The 15,569-nt window shown below is 40.1% G+C and overlaps 1 protein-coding gene across 2 annotated transcripts in view; it reads left to right on the top strand.

Moving 5' to 3' along the window:
* Nucleotides 1-1,321: 1,321 nt before the first annotated feature.
* Nucleotides 1,322-15,569, top strand: part of lrfn5a (leucine rich repeat and fibronectin type III domain containing 5a) — a 122,159-nt gene continuing 107,911 nt past the window's right edge. For both annotated transcript variants that reach the window (XM_061695940.1, XM_061695941.1), the window contains exon 1: nucleotides 1,322-2,166. The gene's annotated coding sequence lies outside the window, so the exon portion shown is untranslated. The remainder of the gene's footprint in view (nucleotides 2,167-15,569) is intronic.

The raw sequence follows: 15,569 nt of genomic DNA on the forward strand, positions 1-15,569 counted from the left end.
ACGTAACCCATCTGCAAATATGCTAATGCTCAGGTAGAAAAAGGAGAACTGGTATAGAATACGTTTTGATGTTCTATTGAACGTGATGCGACCCATGTTGTTCATTAGCAAAACATATTACCCTCATAGAAAATATAAATGACAAGAGAGATATGTGTCTTCATCTGCTTTGGTTCTTAGTATTGTTTCGAATGTCTTCTTTACAGTGATTGACAAGTAAGGGAGGACGGGGATGTGGAGACCCAAGGCATTGTGTTGGCAATAGTTTTACAGGCAAGATAAAAACTTCCACGAACCGATTTTCAACTTTGCCAAGTTAAATGTTATCATCACAGCATATTCGGAAAAGAAGGGAGTTCTTACTTAAAAAAAATAAAAATACATTTAAAAAAAAGCCATTTGGAATGAGATCCTTGTTCTGTACTTGATGTGTGACTTATGGATTGATATGGATTCAGTATTGTTTCCTAAACCACCCAGTCCTCAAATGTTTTTGCAATATTAGCTCAGTTTCCCAATCATCTGGATATTTCAATAAATTCACAGACCGTTTAAGACAATTCTGACAAGCTCATCAAAAGTATGTCATTTTAATGAAAGCTTTTGTTTAAATATGCAAACAATGACAAAATTGCATGGGTACAGCATGGGATCTGGGGTCCTTTGAAAAAAAAAAAAAAAAAAACAATAGTACTTTGGGCCACACCACTTCAAGCCATAAAAATGCCAAATGTCTTTTCTCAACATTACGGAGCCTCTGAAAATTTGACCTTACTGACTCATTAGGCTTAATGCTAAATCTTAGATTTGGCAACGATGCGGACATTGCGATGAATTTAGTTGTCGTTGAATTCGGAATGGCAGCACAGTGCCCTAGTGTTCGTCACATCTGCCTCACGGGGCCGAGGTTGGCTGTTCGACCCCATGTGTTTGTGTGGCTTTTCCTATGCCACATTCCCAAAACCTGTATGTTAGGAGAACGGAAGACTAAATTGTCCATAGGCACGAACGTGAGTGCGAATGAATGTTGTCTATTTGTGCCTTGCAATTGGCTGGCGATCAGTCCAGGTTAAGCCTGCCTCTCACCTCAAGTCAGCTGTGATAGGCTCCAGATCTCCCGTGACCTAATTGGTTGGGCAGATGATGATCTCATTTTTTATTTTTAAATCACTATCACTAGATATCACTCTATAAATGAATGCGCGATCCAACAGTGGCTTTTATTTTGAAGACTAAACAAGAGGAAGTGGACTCCCCCCCCCCGAATGCCGCACTCTGACTGCTGTTACCCGATGCGCCGTTCGGATTACTGTGCAAGAGAAGCAAGCGGTCACTGTGGACCGAGGATCAGCCGAGCTACTGTAATTAAATTGGAAACTCTTCACCGAACTTCATTGAAACCTTTATCGGTCCAAAACATTTTTTTAAAATTATTATTTTAATGCTATTTTAATTATTATTATTTTTTTATTATTATTTGTTTTTCTCCCGCGGACTAAATTGACTTGACACAGATTCACATATGCGAAGAGAGAGAGAGCGAAAGAGAGAGAGAGCGAGATAAAGGGAGAGAGCGCCTTGCGACTGGAAAGTGAATTCAAATGTTTCGTTGTAAAGGTCGCACCTATGGTCCACCCAGGGTTGGACCTGTGTTAATTCCGTTCTTAAGCCGAGCTGGTTTTTGGAATGCGTCTTGCTTTGGATATTGAGTTCTTCTAGAGGAATTGTTCGCGGGTCACCTGCGCGAGGAGCGCGCTGGTGGTGGGACGGAGTGCAAGTGGCAAAGGTAAACGGCTGTCGTCACTCCGTTACAGCTTCTCTCGGATGGGATTCTTGACGGACCGAGCGGATGGAGGGATGAAACACGGAGAAAAAAGAGAGAGCAAGAGAGACGAGGGCGAGAAGCAGGACGCGGTCGACGTGAATGCAGAACGGACGCACCCCTCTGGAAGACTGAGATCTTAAACCGATACGGGATTTACATTCACCTCAAGGGATATCACCTATGCACATACATTCATGGGTCTTCTTCTTTTCATTTGGAACCAATTATTGTGGAGTTACGACTGGAACTGAATTCCAAGGATGAGGATTTGGTGAGATAACTGAGCCCTGACGGTTGGCGATCGAAGGAAGCCAATAAAGGCTGCACGTCCAGGAAAAGAGGTAAAGTTTTTTTTTTTTTTTTTTTTGGGGGGGGGGGTTCAAATATTATTTGAACGTGTAGTTTTACTTCCACACATCCGCACAAAGACGCCATCCTCCCTTATCCTGTATTGGTTTGAGTTTGAGTGATGGAATGGTGGTAGCTCATTGGGGCTTGGGGTGTTCGGTGTGCAGCATGGGACGAGGTAGGGGGGGGGGGGGGGGAGGTGTTGTTATTATATAGCTGGGTGGGTGGGGTGCATGGCTTACTGGAGTAGATGAGTACATTCCAAGGTCACAGTAGGTGTCCAGTGCAAGTTATACAGGTGCAGGGTGCGTGTGCGCGCGCAGTGACGTGTGCGCGCGCGCGCCCTTGTGTGCGTGCGCGCGTAATCCTTGGCCGGATGTCAGTGCGCTCGGGCTAAATTTCGCCAGCTGCCTGGGGTGAGCAAACTACGCTGGCCTGGAAGAGTAGTGGCACTCCAATGCGTTCCCGTGTGCACGGATGATACTTGGAGTCCATGTCGGCGAAGGCAATTGTTCCGAAAATAAGCCCAAACCCACAGTGGCAGCAACTTAATGTGTGCGTCACATTTTGCACCTGCAACCAGAGAGGGGCGGGGGGGGCAGACTATGTTTGCGTGTGTCGGAGTACACGTCGTGCGCGGTGTGGAAAAAAAAAAAAAAAAAGACAAGGTTGACGTTCCAGTGGATCCAAAAATATGAACGCACATACAGCACCGAGAGCAAAATATGCGCATTAAAGATTCATGTATTTTAAGTGAGCCATTCCTTTTCGACGTTTTATGGGAGTGTGATTTGGTCTACCTGTGTGCATGTTAAGTGACGTGCACCTCTTACCTCAGACCGCACGAGTCTGTTAGATGAGTATTCCTCACCCTAATGCATTTTATAATTATATTTGAAAAAAGAAGAAAAAAGAAAAACAGGCTTTCCAGGCTTCTTCAAAGGGTTTCAAAGCAATAATTAAGACTTATAACGAACTACTAAAACATTTCCAAATTTGAAGGCGTAACAGATTTTGGATGTGTTAATTATAAATGTTTGTGTTTTGAAACAGCAAGACATGAGCATTGATTTCATTGATCCGTCATAATCAAGGTAAGCTTTCTGTGCACTGCTATGCAGCATAGCTGAGCTGTCTTTGCTACATAATAAAACTAGATAATAAAACTGCACATTTTTAAAAAAATTGAATAAATATAAATACATTGACTGCCACCAATAGGAGGTTATATTCACATAGAGCAAGCCATCCATTTTACAGTATGTAGCAATATTGTCCATCCCGTTGGTAGTAACAGAAAAATATAATAGATACTATTAGAGATATTTTTAGATACTATGGCGGTTATAACTCGACGTTAACCACACACAGAGGGATTCGTGAGCTGAAATAATGAACAGGTTTATCATTTATTTGTCCTAATATACCCCAGACAGCAGGATTTGGGCCTTGGCTGACTTTGACATTAGGGAGGGAAAATTCTGAAATTTGGCCCAATTCTCAGTATGTATGTGGCAAGTTTGCCATTAAATTATCAGACCTGTTTTTAATGGCCACTTTTTTTTTTTTTTCATTATTGGGAGAATTTTGCAGAAACTGCACACATTTCCACACATTTTATAGAGGGGTGGGGCCTCAGCTAAATGTAGGTATGGATCCAGAAAAATTCAAGGATCTTAAATAAATCACACGCATTTCTGAAAGAGTATAATTTGGTACCGATCAAAATTGGGACTTGTAAGCTAAAACTCCCTTACCTTAAAGTTAGTTTTAATTCCACATACCCTGACAATGATTTAGTTTCTTCTCCTTTTAAACTGATTATATATATATGATGCTGTGTTGCTTTGTGTCATCTCGTGCACCACGAGCTTAATTTGAGGCACTTTTAAGTAAGACCATGTGAGAAAATTACACCAATTCATGCTTTGCGAACTTGAACGCAAATGCGTTGGATGTGAAAAAGTAACCAATCAACTATAACAAACTAAAAGTGAAGTTATTACATTTACACACAAAACGGTTTCGATTGGAACATTGCACCCTTCTCGGTCAATTGACTGTCTGTTGTCGTGCGAGAGCGGCTCCAACTACCGGAGACAAATTCCTTGTGTGTTTTTTGGACATACTTGGCAAATAAAGATGATTCTGATTCTGATATGCACATGAACCGCTCAAACCGGTGCTAATAGCCCATGGATATGTAAGCATCATGTAATGCTCTCTGGTACTAGAAAGAGAGTGTGGCTCAGCACGTGAACAACTGGTGATTTTCACTCCATTCTACTTTTGCTTAGGTGTTGTATTGTATGTAAAAGGAGTGGTTTGCTATTCCATTAGCTTCAGGATAAATGGATTGGAGTTTTTAACTGAACAGTGAAAGATGAAAGCTTATTTTAAAGTTTCGCCCACTTTCATAAATGTTTGTGGAATTAGCTGAGGGTCTACCACTGTTTGGGTGTTGATCCAATAGCCTATGTCTATCTCCGTGATGAACACAGCTTGAAGAATGGTAGGGAAGGCAGAACTTATTCAGCTCTCTCTTGAGCTCATTCACACGGAACCCCCGCTTATTTGCAGTTTTTACCAACAAATTTACCTTTTCAGGTTTTTCGGGGGGTGGAACCTATCCTTAGCCAAATGCTGAAAAAGTCACCTATTTGCTATTTTTGCGGTCCCTCTGTAACAACCTCGTATTCCGCAAGATGGCCCCAAAGCCCTGGCAAACAGGAAGATAGTAATTGGTGTCAACAAAGTATAGTTCAAGTGATACATCTTGACTGAGACATTTTTGTGTGGAGGAGAAGCGAAGTTTAGCCATGTTTGGTAGCGGACGTTAAAGAGTTGTAAGATGAGTTTGTGGTGTAAATATGGCTTAAAATGTCAGTATAGGGGTGTAATCAATCCCTCATGTTTTTTCTCGATTTGCAACAAACCTCAGTCCCGGTTTAATTGTACAGCATCTCCCTTTTGTCTGTGGTTTACCCCTGCCCCACCTCAGGAAAGACAAACGTGTTGACTGTTATCTGCCCTATAGTACGAGGGAGTAGAGGCTGTGAAGACTGTTCTTTCTAGGGACAGGAGGATTTTTATGACAGCGTCTTTCTTCTTGCCCTCTGTTTATCTCAGCTTTCAGCAGCAGCTTCCCTTCACTCTCTCTTTAACTATCTGACAGAGGGCTGCAGGATCCTGCAGAGTGGATGGTGGAGCTCTAATTCAATTTATTCCGCTGCTGAGAGACAGCGAGCTGGATAAACAGAACCAGAGAAAAGAGAGCGCCTAGAAGGGAGCGAGAAAGCTGGTGACCATGGATGTTAGCTTACATTTGCAAAGGGGTGACAAGCCTTATATGAGAGCTTGACTGTCATTGTGACATCTCAATTGATTTTGTGGATGGTATTATACATACACGAATACATACATGGATACACTGTATATATTTTGTTTTTTCTTATAGTTTCGGTCAAATGTGGGACAGCTCTCTCAATTAAAAAGTACAGTAGAAAGGGTGACATGCAGTAACCAGAACAAGTTTGACTAGTTTAACATATTGAGACAATCAGTGTTACACTTAATCCTTTTTTAGACTCAGTAACGTTAACACTACAGGGTATTGGTGTCCAAACTACGGCCTGGGGGCCATTTGCGGGCCTCGTTTCACTATTTTTTTTTCTGAAGGGTAGGGGCCATGTGAAAAGTGTGAGTGTCGAAAACGTGTGCGGGTTGCGACACTGGCATCCCCAATTCAATAAAATAGAGAGCTTCTCTAAACATCATCAGCCTAAGAACATAAGGCCGAGGCATTTTTTTTTTACTTTTTCGGAAAATAATAAAAAACACAACATATTCAACAAACAGCTGGAGTCCAATTGCCTCGATTCAACATTTGTTGATTACCGTGACCTGGATGACTGAAAATCTACACTTACATAAAGGAACAAACACAATATTTAGCACACACATTGGGTGTTTTTTTAATTGACATTGCAACCGTAAGTTAAAAACGACTCAGGCTATAATGTTATTAGGCTAAAAATATGTAAGATGCAAAGAACCTATTGAAGTGATGACGCCTGATGGCCCGGTTGTCATGGCAACCCAAGAACTGATAAACTGTTGCATTCCTGCCTCCTGAACCTCAACCAACATGATTGTTTTTGCCAAGACACAGGAAACCTCATCTGGAGCCATAACCCCCGAAACGTTGAAGAGGTCCCACGTTTGTGATAAACAGAACAAACCTTCAGGAATGGTCTAGATCAGGGGTGTCTAACTCATTTTTGTCGTGGGCCACATCACAGTTATGGTTCCACTCGGAGGGCCGTTATGGCTGCAAACCCTAATTAATGTATAATTGCCTCATATTATCCTCACAAGGGTCGCGGGAGTGCTGGATGCCAGCCAATTGCAGGGCACATATAAACAAACAACCATTCACACTCGCAGTCACACCTACAGGCAATTTAGAGTCTTCAATTAACCTACCATGCATGTTTTTGGGATGTGGGAGGAAACCGGAGTACCTGGAGAAAACCCACGAAGTCACGGGGAGAACATGCAAACTCCACACAAGCACACAAGTGAGGCCGGATTTGAACCAGGGTCCTCAGATCTATGAGGCAGATGTGCTAACCAGTCGGCAACCGTGCCGCCTGGAAAGAAACTATTCACAATTAAAATGGTAACAAGATTTCCCCTTATTATGGTGGATTAAAATGAGAAGTAAAAATTGCTTCCTCTACATACTGCTCTCCTCGTCAAGGTCCATGATCGTAAAAAATGTCACCCTTCTACAGACTGCGAAAATGTTTTGATTCTGAATGCGGAGATCAATACAATGCAATTTTTAATGTATTGTAGTGTGTTACAGGGCTGTGGGCCAAACCATAATTTGCCTTATCACCGTTGACAGTAATATGTTATGTACATAGCAGTTTTTTTCAAAATAACTACAATTTATAAACAATATATAATTGTTTAGGAGATTGGTTTGATTGTTTGATAAATGAAATGCAAAGAATTTCAAAGTGATCCTTGAATCCTTCGATTTTTCTTTATGCGGCCCTTGAAGGAAAAAGTTTGGACACCTAAAGGCTATATGTACAGAAATGCCTAAACAGTATTTTCCCTTCAAGTAATGGTCTGTTGTTTAATCACAGTATCACAGTAGTAAATAAATAGCCTGTCTCTGCTCAGGCAGGATTAATCAAGATCAGGGCTGTCAAACACATTTTTGTCTCGGGCCGCATTGTAGTTATGATTTCCCTCAGAGGGCGGTTAGAAGAGTGAAATGTTTTATCACCAAATCATATTATTACCATTACACAAGGGATAACTAGTTTTGAAATCAGAAGCCAAGGATAATAGTTTGTTCAAGTATTGTTTAAGTTACTGTAGAAGAATGGTTTGCAATATCTCAACATTATTGTTTATTATGATGACAATTTGGAATTTGGGTACAGATTTTAGCAAAAATCACAGAAGTTGACGAGCATGATTTGCTTTTGCGGGCCACATAAAATGATGTGGCAGACCGCATCTGGCCCCCGGCCTTGAGTTTGACACCTATGATATAGATGGTACTTAGTGGCTGTTGTTAAATTCACTTAAAATCACCTAACAATCAGTACATAAGATTTACTTGGGGTAGTTTGTTACAAATCAATATTTTCAAATTCCAAGTAATTACCTCAACATGCCTGTTGTTATTTTATAGTTTCTATCACAAATCCATCAAGACTTCAAACTGTTTGGAAAACATCCTCAATGGGGCAGTCAGATTAACATTAAGGAGAGTGTGGCAGCTGAAGAATCAAACCCAGATCTGACTTGCATTTTCCAGTAACGTGGGAAGGTGGAGTGGCGATGGGTGTTACAGGTATATAAAGATAACAGCATGACAGTAATTTACAAGAAATACAAATAGCTTCAAATCTCTATTTCTTTACCTACTCTGGGCTTTGTTTTCGTGACCAGCGTAAATCTGCACGGACGCGGCTTAGACAAGGTTTTCGTAATTTCACAGAGGCGCGCAAGATGCCGTATTGAAAAGAGGGCGGTCTGCGCCATATTAGGCCGACTTCATTCGCCGCCAATCGAAGCGGCTCCTCGCATTCCCTTTATATATGGCACGGTGAGTCTTGCATGGAGACATCTATGTGCAGAAGAGTGATCTGTGTGGCACCGTGAGCGTGTACCCTTATTATATACAGAATGAGCTGGTGACAATGGTTGGCGATTTAATGCTTGTGTGCCCCCACACCCTCCCATAGCTGCATGCCGGTCAGCGGGATGACTGAAAGAAAATATTACTACGGCTACTACTACTACTACTACGGCTACTACTACTACTACTAATAATAATATAATAATAATAATTATTATTATTATTATTATAACGTGTTTAATTAATTGATTTCTACATTGATTCAGAGGTTTTGATGCCCACTGTTCACATATTTATGGATCAATTTACAACTGACTTCCACCACACATGGCGGTTAAGCTCAAACTCTGTCTGCCTGTGCCGTGGTCAAATTCACCAAACTTGCGTTCAACTAGTGGTCTACTTACTGCAACTGACTTAGATGTGGTCCCAGCAGGTGTAAGTTTAGACTGACTCTCTGCCACCAAATTGGAAGGGCACCCCCGCTGCGCCGGTACAGCTAGCTTGTCTCAGAACGGTATAGCAAATTAGCAAACACGCGCAGCAAAGCCTTGCTGTTTCCACGTTATGTTAAAACCTTATTCCAAAATGGAATACATTTATTTTTTTGACTCAAATTTTGACGAAAATATACGCTAACATGAACAAAGTCATCATGTTGGATGGGAACCGTCAGAGCATAGTCATTTTCAGATGTCTCCAGACATGTTCTGTCGGATGCAAGTCTGAGCTTTGCCTGGGCCACTGTAGGAAATTCACAGAGTTGTCCTGAAGGCACTCCTTTGCTATATATGACAAAAAACTAATTTCCCCATTGCCATTATGGTATGTTAGGTGTCGAAATTTGCGCAAAAAAAAAAAAAAAAAAAAAACTAAATCAATTTTGGATTAAGGCTGTATCATAACAATGTGAAAAAGTTGAAGAAGTGAGAATATTGCGGATACACAGTATGCAGTAACTAGAAAGCTCCGAAGTACAGAACAAACTTCCAACAAGTCTGAACATTTAATAAAAGTGGAGACAATTCATAAATCTTTGTAATTGGTCTTGTTTGTACATTTGTTTGTGAGCTAGCATGCTACTTCCTGATTAATGGAGGATGAAGAACAGATAGGGTGTGCCAATAAGATTCTGCCGGTTGGACAGTTCGATGGTATAATATTGACTCAGATAGTAAAAAATAAAATAAAAACAATAATAATAATAATGCCCACTTATCCAGCTCATCACCAAAATTGATTGAAATATAATTGGTTTTTGACATGTAATTGGTTGTTCCTTCATGCATCATTCCTCTGCAAAGTTTTGTGGACATGAATTTTGTATTCATTTGTGTAAACCCGCTGTGCCAGGCTGAGCTGTGTTCGTTCATCTTTTCAGTCATATTGACTGCTGTGAAAAAGGATCATTACAAAAGCAGGTAGCGGTGACTGAGATTTTAACACAACACTGTATATTTGAGATGAAAGTTTCATCATTTCAAAACAACAAAAATCACAGGTAAAAATGTGCTTTATTTTAAATACAAAATATATAAAATCAGTATAGCACAACAAACAATATGTACTTTTAAGCATTAGAAATTGTAAACACCAACAACACATCAAAATTTGAAGCATGCGTGACACCACATTTACTTAAATGAGTAAGAAGAGAGTGATATACAGGGTGATCGAAGAGTAACTCCCTATTTAAAAATACTTGATTATTTATTTAATAATTTATTCATGTCATAATATTTTTCTCATTTTTTTGGTGTATGTTCCATGATTAAAGGAGCAAGTCTATTCTACCAAACCAACGACCTTGGAAGAACTTGAAGGGCGAATACGAGAAGTTATGTCTTCCATCCCACAAGAGTTCCTTGTGAAATCAGTTAATGTGGTTCCCAGGCGGCTTGAGAAACTGGTCGCTAATGCTGGCGCCCAAATCTAATTTGAAATAAAACTCCATGCAATACATTTTCTTCTCATGTTCATTTCTTGTAAGAATTATTGTTCAGAAATAAATTACAAGTACTTAAAAATAGGGAGTTACTTTTCAATCACCCGGTATATATATATATATTTATATATATATATATATATATCTCATCGGGCAGGAGACGGGGTACACTCTGAACTGGTTGCCAGCCAATCGAAGGGCACATACAAACAAACAACCGTTCGCACTCGCATTGTCACCTACGGGCAATCCTACGGGTCCTCAGAACTGTGAGGCAGACGCTCTAACCAGTCGGCCACCGTGCCGCCTATATATATAATGTATTTCAAATCAAAACAATTTTGGTCATTGATGAGAATAAGCATAGACATATGAGGTGTGTCTGAAAAGTTTCAGTACCGGTGTCACAAAAGATATTTCAAATCCAAACTACGAGTTTTTCCCCTTTTAATGTAGGCCAGACGACGATTTTTTTTTTTTCTTCCTCTTTCCCAAACTCAAGGGGTCATCCAGATGGCCGTGACCATGGAGCTGCAGAGGATCCTGGAAGAATCCTTCCAGGAGTGGATTAAGGTGTAGCAGAGAAGTTTGGGAAAGCACGTTAAACTCTAAGGGGGATTACTTCAAAAGGACGTCGTTAGGATTTTGAAATACCTGAAAATTTTCTGACACCTCATACACAAATTCAATGACGTTTTTATTTTCTTTCTGACGACTTCATGCTTTACATAAATTGGTGCCATTTCCGGCAAAGTGCAATTACAGGAATAAGACTTCAAGCTGCATTTTGAGCTGACAATGTTTCCAAGGTTCCAACTCCTAAATTCGAGATGGCTGTATTGAAGCTTTTTAAAAGACTTTTTTTCAAATCAGGCACTTTTATCTTGATGCTATAAACACTATCATTCCTGCTTGATGCTCCAGACTGAGCTCTGTGTGCTACCCGAGGGCTGAGAAATGAGGGATACAGTATCTGCACTCTAAGGCTAAATCCTCGATTCCGCTTCCCTGCAAAAATGAGGGTACAGATTACAATTGTGATTTTCTCCCCATTTTATTTTTGTTTTACTTATAGGTCCAACTTGCACACACATAGTTAGACTTAGAATGTGGCACCAATCAAGCTATTCAGCTGTAGCTTCATGCAAGCATGATCGGGCTGCAGTCTTGACACGGAGGCGGCAAACATTTCACGCTCGTATGATGTTTTTTTTGGCGAATGTAAGAGAAGCCTGTGTTCTTTTTTCTTCAGTGGTGGTTTTTGTCTGGGAACTTTCCCATGGATGCCATTTTTGCCAAGTCTCTTCCTTATTGTAGAGTCATGAACTGACCTTAAGTGAGACCAGTGAGGCCTGAAGTTCTGTGGATGGCATCTTTGGGTTGGTTTGTGGCCTCCTGGATGAGTCGTTGCTTCACTCTTGGAGTACTTTTGGTTGGCCCACCACTCCTGCAAAGGTTCCAAATTCCAAATTTTGGTCAGTTTTGTGGTCACACTGAAAATTACTGATTGTGATTTCTTAGAAGGCGACATTGGTCAAAAACTAACGGACAACATCGAACAGGTTGGCTGTGACAATCACAGCTTCTTTTTGTTGACATGGGTCGAAACCCTGCAAATAAAGGTACTCCATAAAATGCAGTAAATGTAAACTGTGCAGAAACATCATTGCCTTGTTGTTTCCAATTTAAATAACGACTCCTGTAAAATGTATACGCAATTCTGTGGGATTTGGTTATTGTGATGAAATAACAAGATAGTGTGTTTCGGAATCCCTAGATGGTCACATTGTAGACTTTGCGTCATCTCTCTGGAAATGTCAAAATAAAGGAACAGAAGTTTGAATTTTTTTTTGATCCGACTGGATATCCTCGATCATGGGGGCACCGATATTTCCTTGAAATGCTCTGTCTGAGTGCAACATGAAGTAGAATTTTTTCGCGCCTTTTTTGCATATTGCTGGTGAGTAGTTGATGAAAGGCCAGTGGGTTAACTGGGATGAATTGGTTGCAGACAGGTGTGCAGGTTAAGTCAGGACTCTTCCTGTAAATGTAACTGCTTATGTCAGTCTAAGACTAATTACAAGGACAAGAAGATCATCAGTGTTGATGTTTTTTCGGTGGATGAGGGACTGCATACTGAGAAGATTAAATGTTACACTTAATTAAGACGCCTGGATTCAGTAAATCAGACATCAGTGGTGGTCTCTGCCAAAAGAAGCTACATTTAGCATAGCTTGTTAGCACATGCCATCTGTTCACACATATTGAGCCCCAAAAGCAAGTGCAAGCTATGTTATCCCAGAGGAAAATTTAGCTTAGTTTTATCTACCGGTGTCCATCCCTCCGTTGTGATACAGCTCGTGATGTAAATTGTAAGAAAACATAAGAAGCCCTTAATTACCGTTGTCATAATGTAACAGCAGTTACAACGACCATATTAAGAGCTCTTTAAATCGTGGTATTACACAATTCCCCTTGTAATTGCTCTATGGTTCAACATACATGAGGAAATTCAGGAGGACTGTGGGTAAATTTAACAATCACATTAAATGTAGCAATGTGATACATGAGGTTCCACTGTTCCAACGCTTAAGAAACAATGCTCAATTTGGACATGTCATGAACTGCAGGTCGTGGAGAGGCTCAGTGGAGCCCAAGCCAAAAAGTCTTCACAAACTTCTTTGAACGATTTTTTTTTGTCTGTGTAGTAAGAAAACAGTTCAGTCTGATGAAAGAGTTACTATATAATACCAAGAACTTTCAAGCACTTAAGCTAAAATTCAAACACTTTTCAGACCTTGAAACGTGACAATGTTGTGTTTTCAAGGTCTAAAAGTGCTTTAATTTTAAGTTAAGTGCTTGGTATATTTTTAAAGGATTTCAAGCAGCAGTATATACCCTGTATATTCTAAATATCACTCATGACACCATGTTGACCATCGTTTGAAAGAAGAATAAAAAAGTAATTACGGCATAAAACCAATGCAAAATCAGGGACAACATATATAATATACAAATAGAGTTTACTATTACTATTGAAGGTGTAACGGTGGCCCACTGGTGAGCACATCCACCTAACAGTTCTGAGGACCAGGGTTTTAACCCCGGCCCCGCCTGTGTGGCGTTTGCATGTTCTTCCCGTTCCTGCCTGGGTTTTCTCCGGGCACTCTGGTTTCCTCCAACATCCCAAAAACTATGCATTGTAGGTTGATTGAAGACTCAAAATTGCCTGTGGGTTTCAATAGTTGTTTGTTTATGTGTACCCTGCGATTGGGTGGTGACCAGTTTAGGGTGTAGCCCACCTCTCGCCCAGAGTCAGCAGGTATAGGCTGCAATATGCCCGCGACCCTAGTGAGGATAAGTGGTACAGAAAATGGATGGATCGATGGATTTTTATTAAAGCATAAATCAAGAGTATTTTATGTCATTTTAGTTAGTTACTCTGTTGTTAGATTGAAAATGTTGTATTTATATTTGAGTATTTTACTGAATTTAGCCTTTTTCTGTTCTTTATGTTTCTGTTACCTCCAGTTAATTTGTCACTATTTATTTTAGTTGTTGTTTTAATAACAAACAGTTACATAAATTGTCAATTCATCCCTCCATACATCCATTTTCTACGCCGCTTCTCACAGGGAGAACATGCAAACTCCACACAGGCGGGGCCGGGGATTGAACCTCGGTCCTCAGAACTGTGAGGCAGACGCTCTAACCAGTCGTCCACCACGACGCAAACTGGCAAATCATTAGAAAGAATTTAATTCCAAAATGTACAATCAAGTGGCAAAGTTTCTGCAGGTAACAATTAGAAACCTATTTGAAATTACATGACTGTGTAAAGTGGAAGAAGTGTTTTTTTTTAAATGATAATTTCCGTTTTATTGAAATATTTTAAAATCAATCTCCCAGCCGGTCAGCCCCATATACAGTGATAATTTGAAGACAGCATTAAAAAATACTGCCACTAAAAATGTGCAGTTTCAGGTAAGGGTTACTCTCTTTCTTTTAAAAAAACATGAATTTAAATCAAGGTTTGTCCATTGAAACTGCCAAAATATTGCTATAATCACTTTAAAAACTTGCTCAGCCAATAATAGTTTTTTTAACATCTGAGTCATCTCTGAGTGGGCCATCTACGTCTGGTACAGACAGGTTCATCTTCTACAGTGGATTCCGCGTCCTTTTGGGCTTTGTTTGTTTTGTTTTTTGGTATTTGGTGTTATACATTCTGTAAAAACAAAATTCAAAGACATTTTAATTATTTAAAAGGGTGGTTTATGTCTTAACTAGTTGCAATAAGAAACCCCCCCTCCCCACCCAACTGCTACCTAAATCCATCCATTGTCATTACCGCTTATCCAGTACAGGGTCGCTGGAGCCTATCGCAGCTGACTTCAGGCAAAAGGCAGACTGCACCCTGAACTGGTCACCAGTCAGTCGCAGGGCACATATAGACACGGACAACCATTCACACTATCACTGAGTGGGAAGTGAACCCACGCTGCCCACACCAAAGTTAGGCAACGGTACCACTACACCATCAGTTACTGAGAATATAAAAGCTAAAACAAAAACAACCTAAATAAAAATGTTAACAATAGGCTATGAAAAGATGAAGTTAAAATCAATAAATATGAAGAACAGTTAAAATAAGAAATCATTTTGATGATGATATACCATAAGCAAATGTGAACCTCAGGCAAGAAGCTGAATTTAACATTTGCTAAATGGAACAAAAAAAAGGTTCTTCCTGGCATCACTCCAAAGAACCGTTTTTGGTTCCAGATAAAACTTTTTTTTTTTTTTTGAAGGTTAGGACCAAAGTTAAAGAACTGAAAAAACTGACAGGTCTCGACCTGCGTATGGGTCTTTGTAAAATGTTGGGAAATAATGCAGAATGGGGAAATTACACACTGTGTCCTATGATGGCAGATAACATGTCAAGCAACTATTTTCAAAACACTGCTGACAACACTGACTAAGTGTTGGGAGATCCATCAGTGGGTTGATATGTTTCCAAGACAATGCCTGGATGTCTTTTCTGAGAAACCGAAGTCCATTGATGAACAAATACAGTACATGTCCAACCCATATGTGAAGGGCAAGTCTAACGTTTGGTGAGTAAACATTTGGACCAGCAGCTCCTCTTCAGGAATTCTATGAGATGTTGTGGTCTGTGAAGTTGGTACTGTGAGAAAAAAAAACTAATTTGTCATTGAAGATGAGGTTGTGATTAAGATCTATGAAGGTATTGTATCTTCCATGACAGAAATGCAAATAAAAGG

Source organism: Phycodurus eques, chromosome 14 (assembly GCF_024500275.1).
Source record: "Phycodurus eques isolate BA_2022a chromosome 14, UOR_Pequ_1.1, whole genome shotgun sequence".
Classification (NCBI taxonomy): domain Eukaryota; kingdom Metazoa; phylum Chordata; class Actinopteri; order Syngnathiformes; family Syngnathidae; genus Phycodurus; species Phycodurus eques.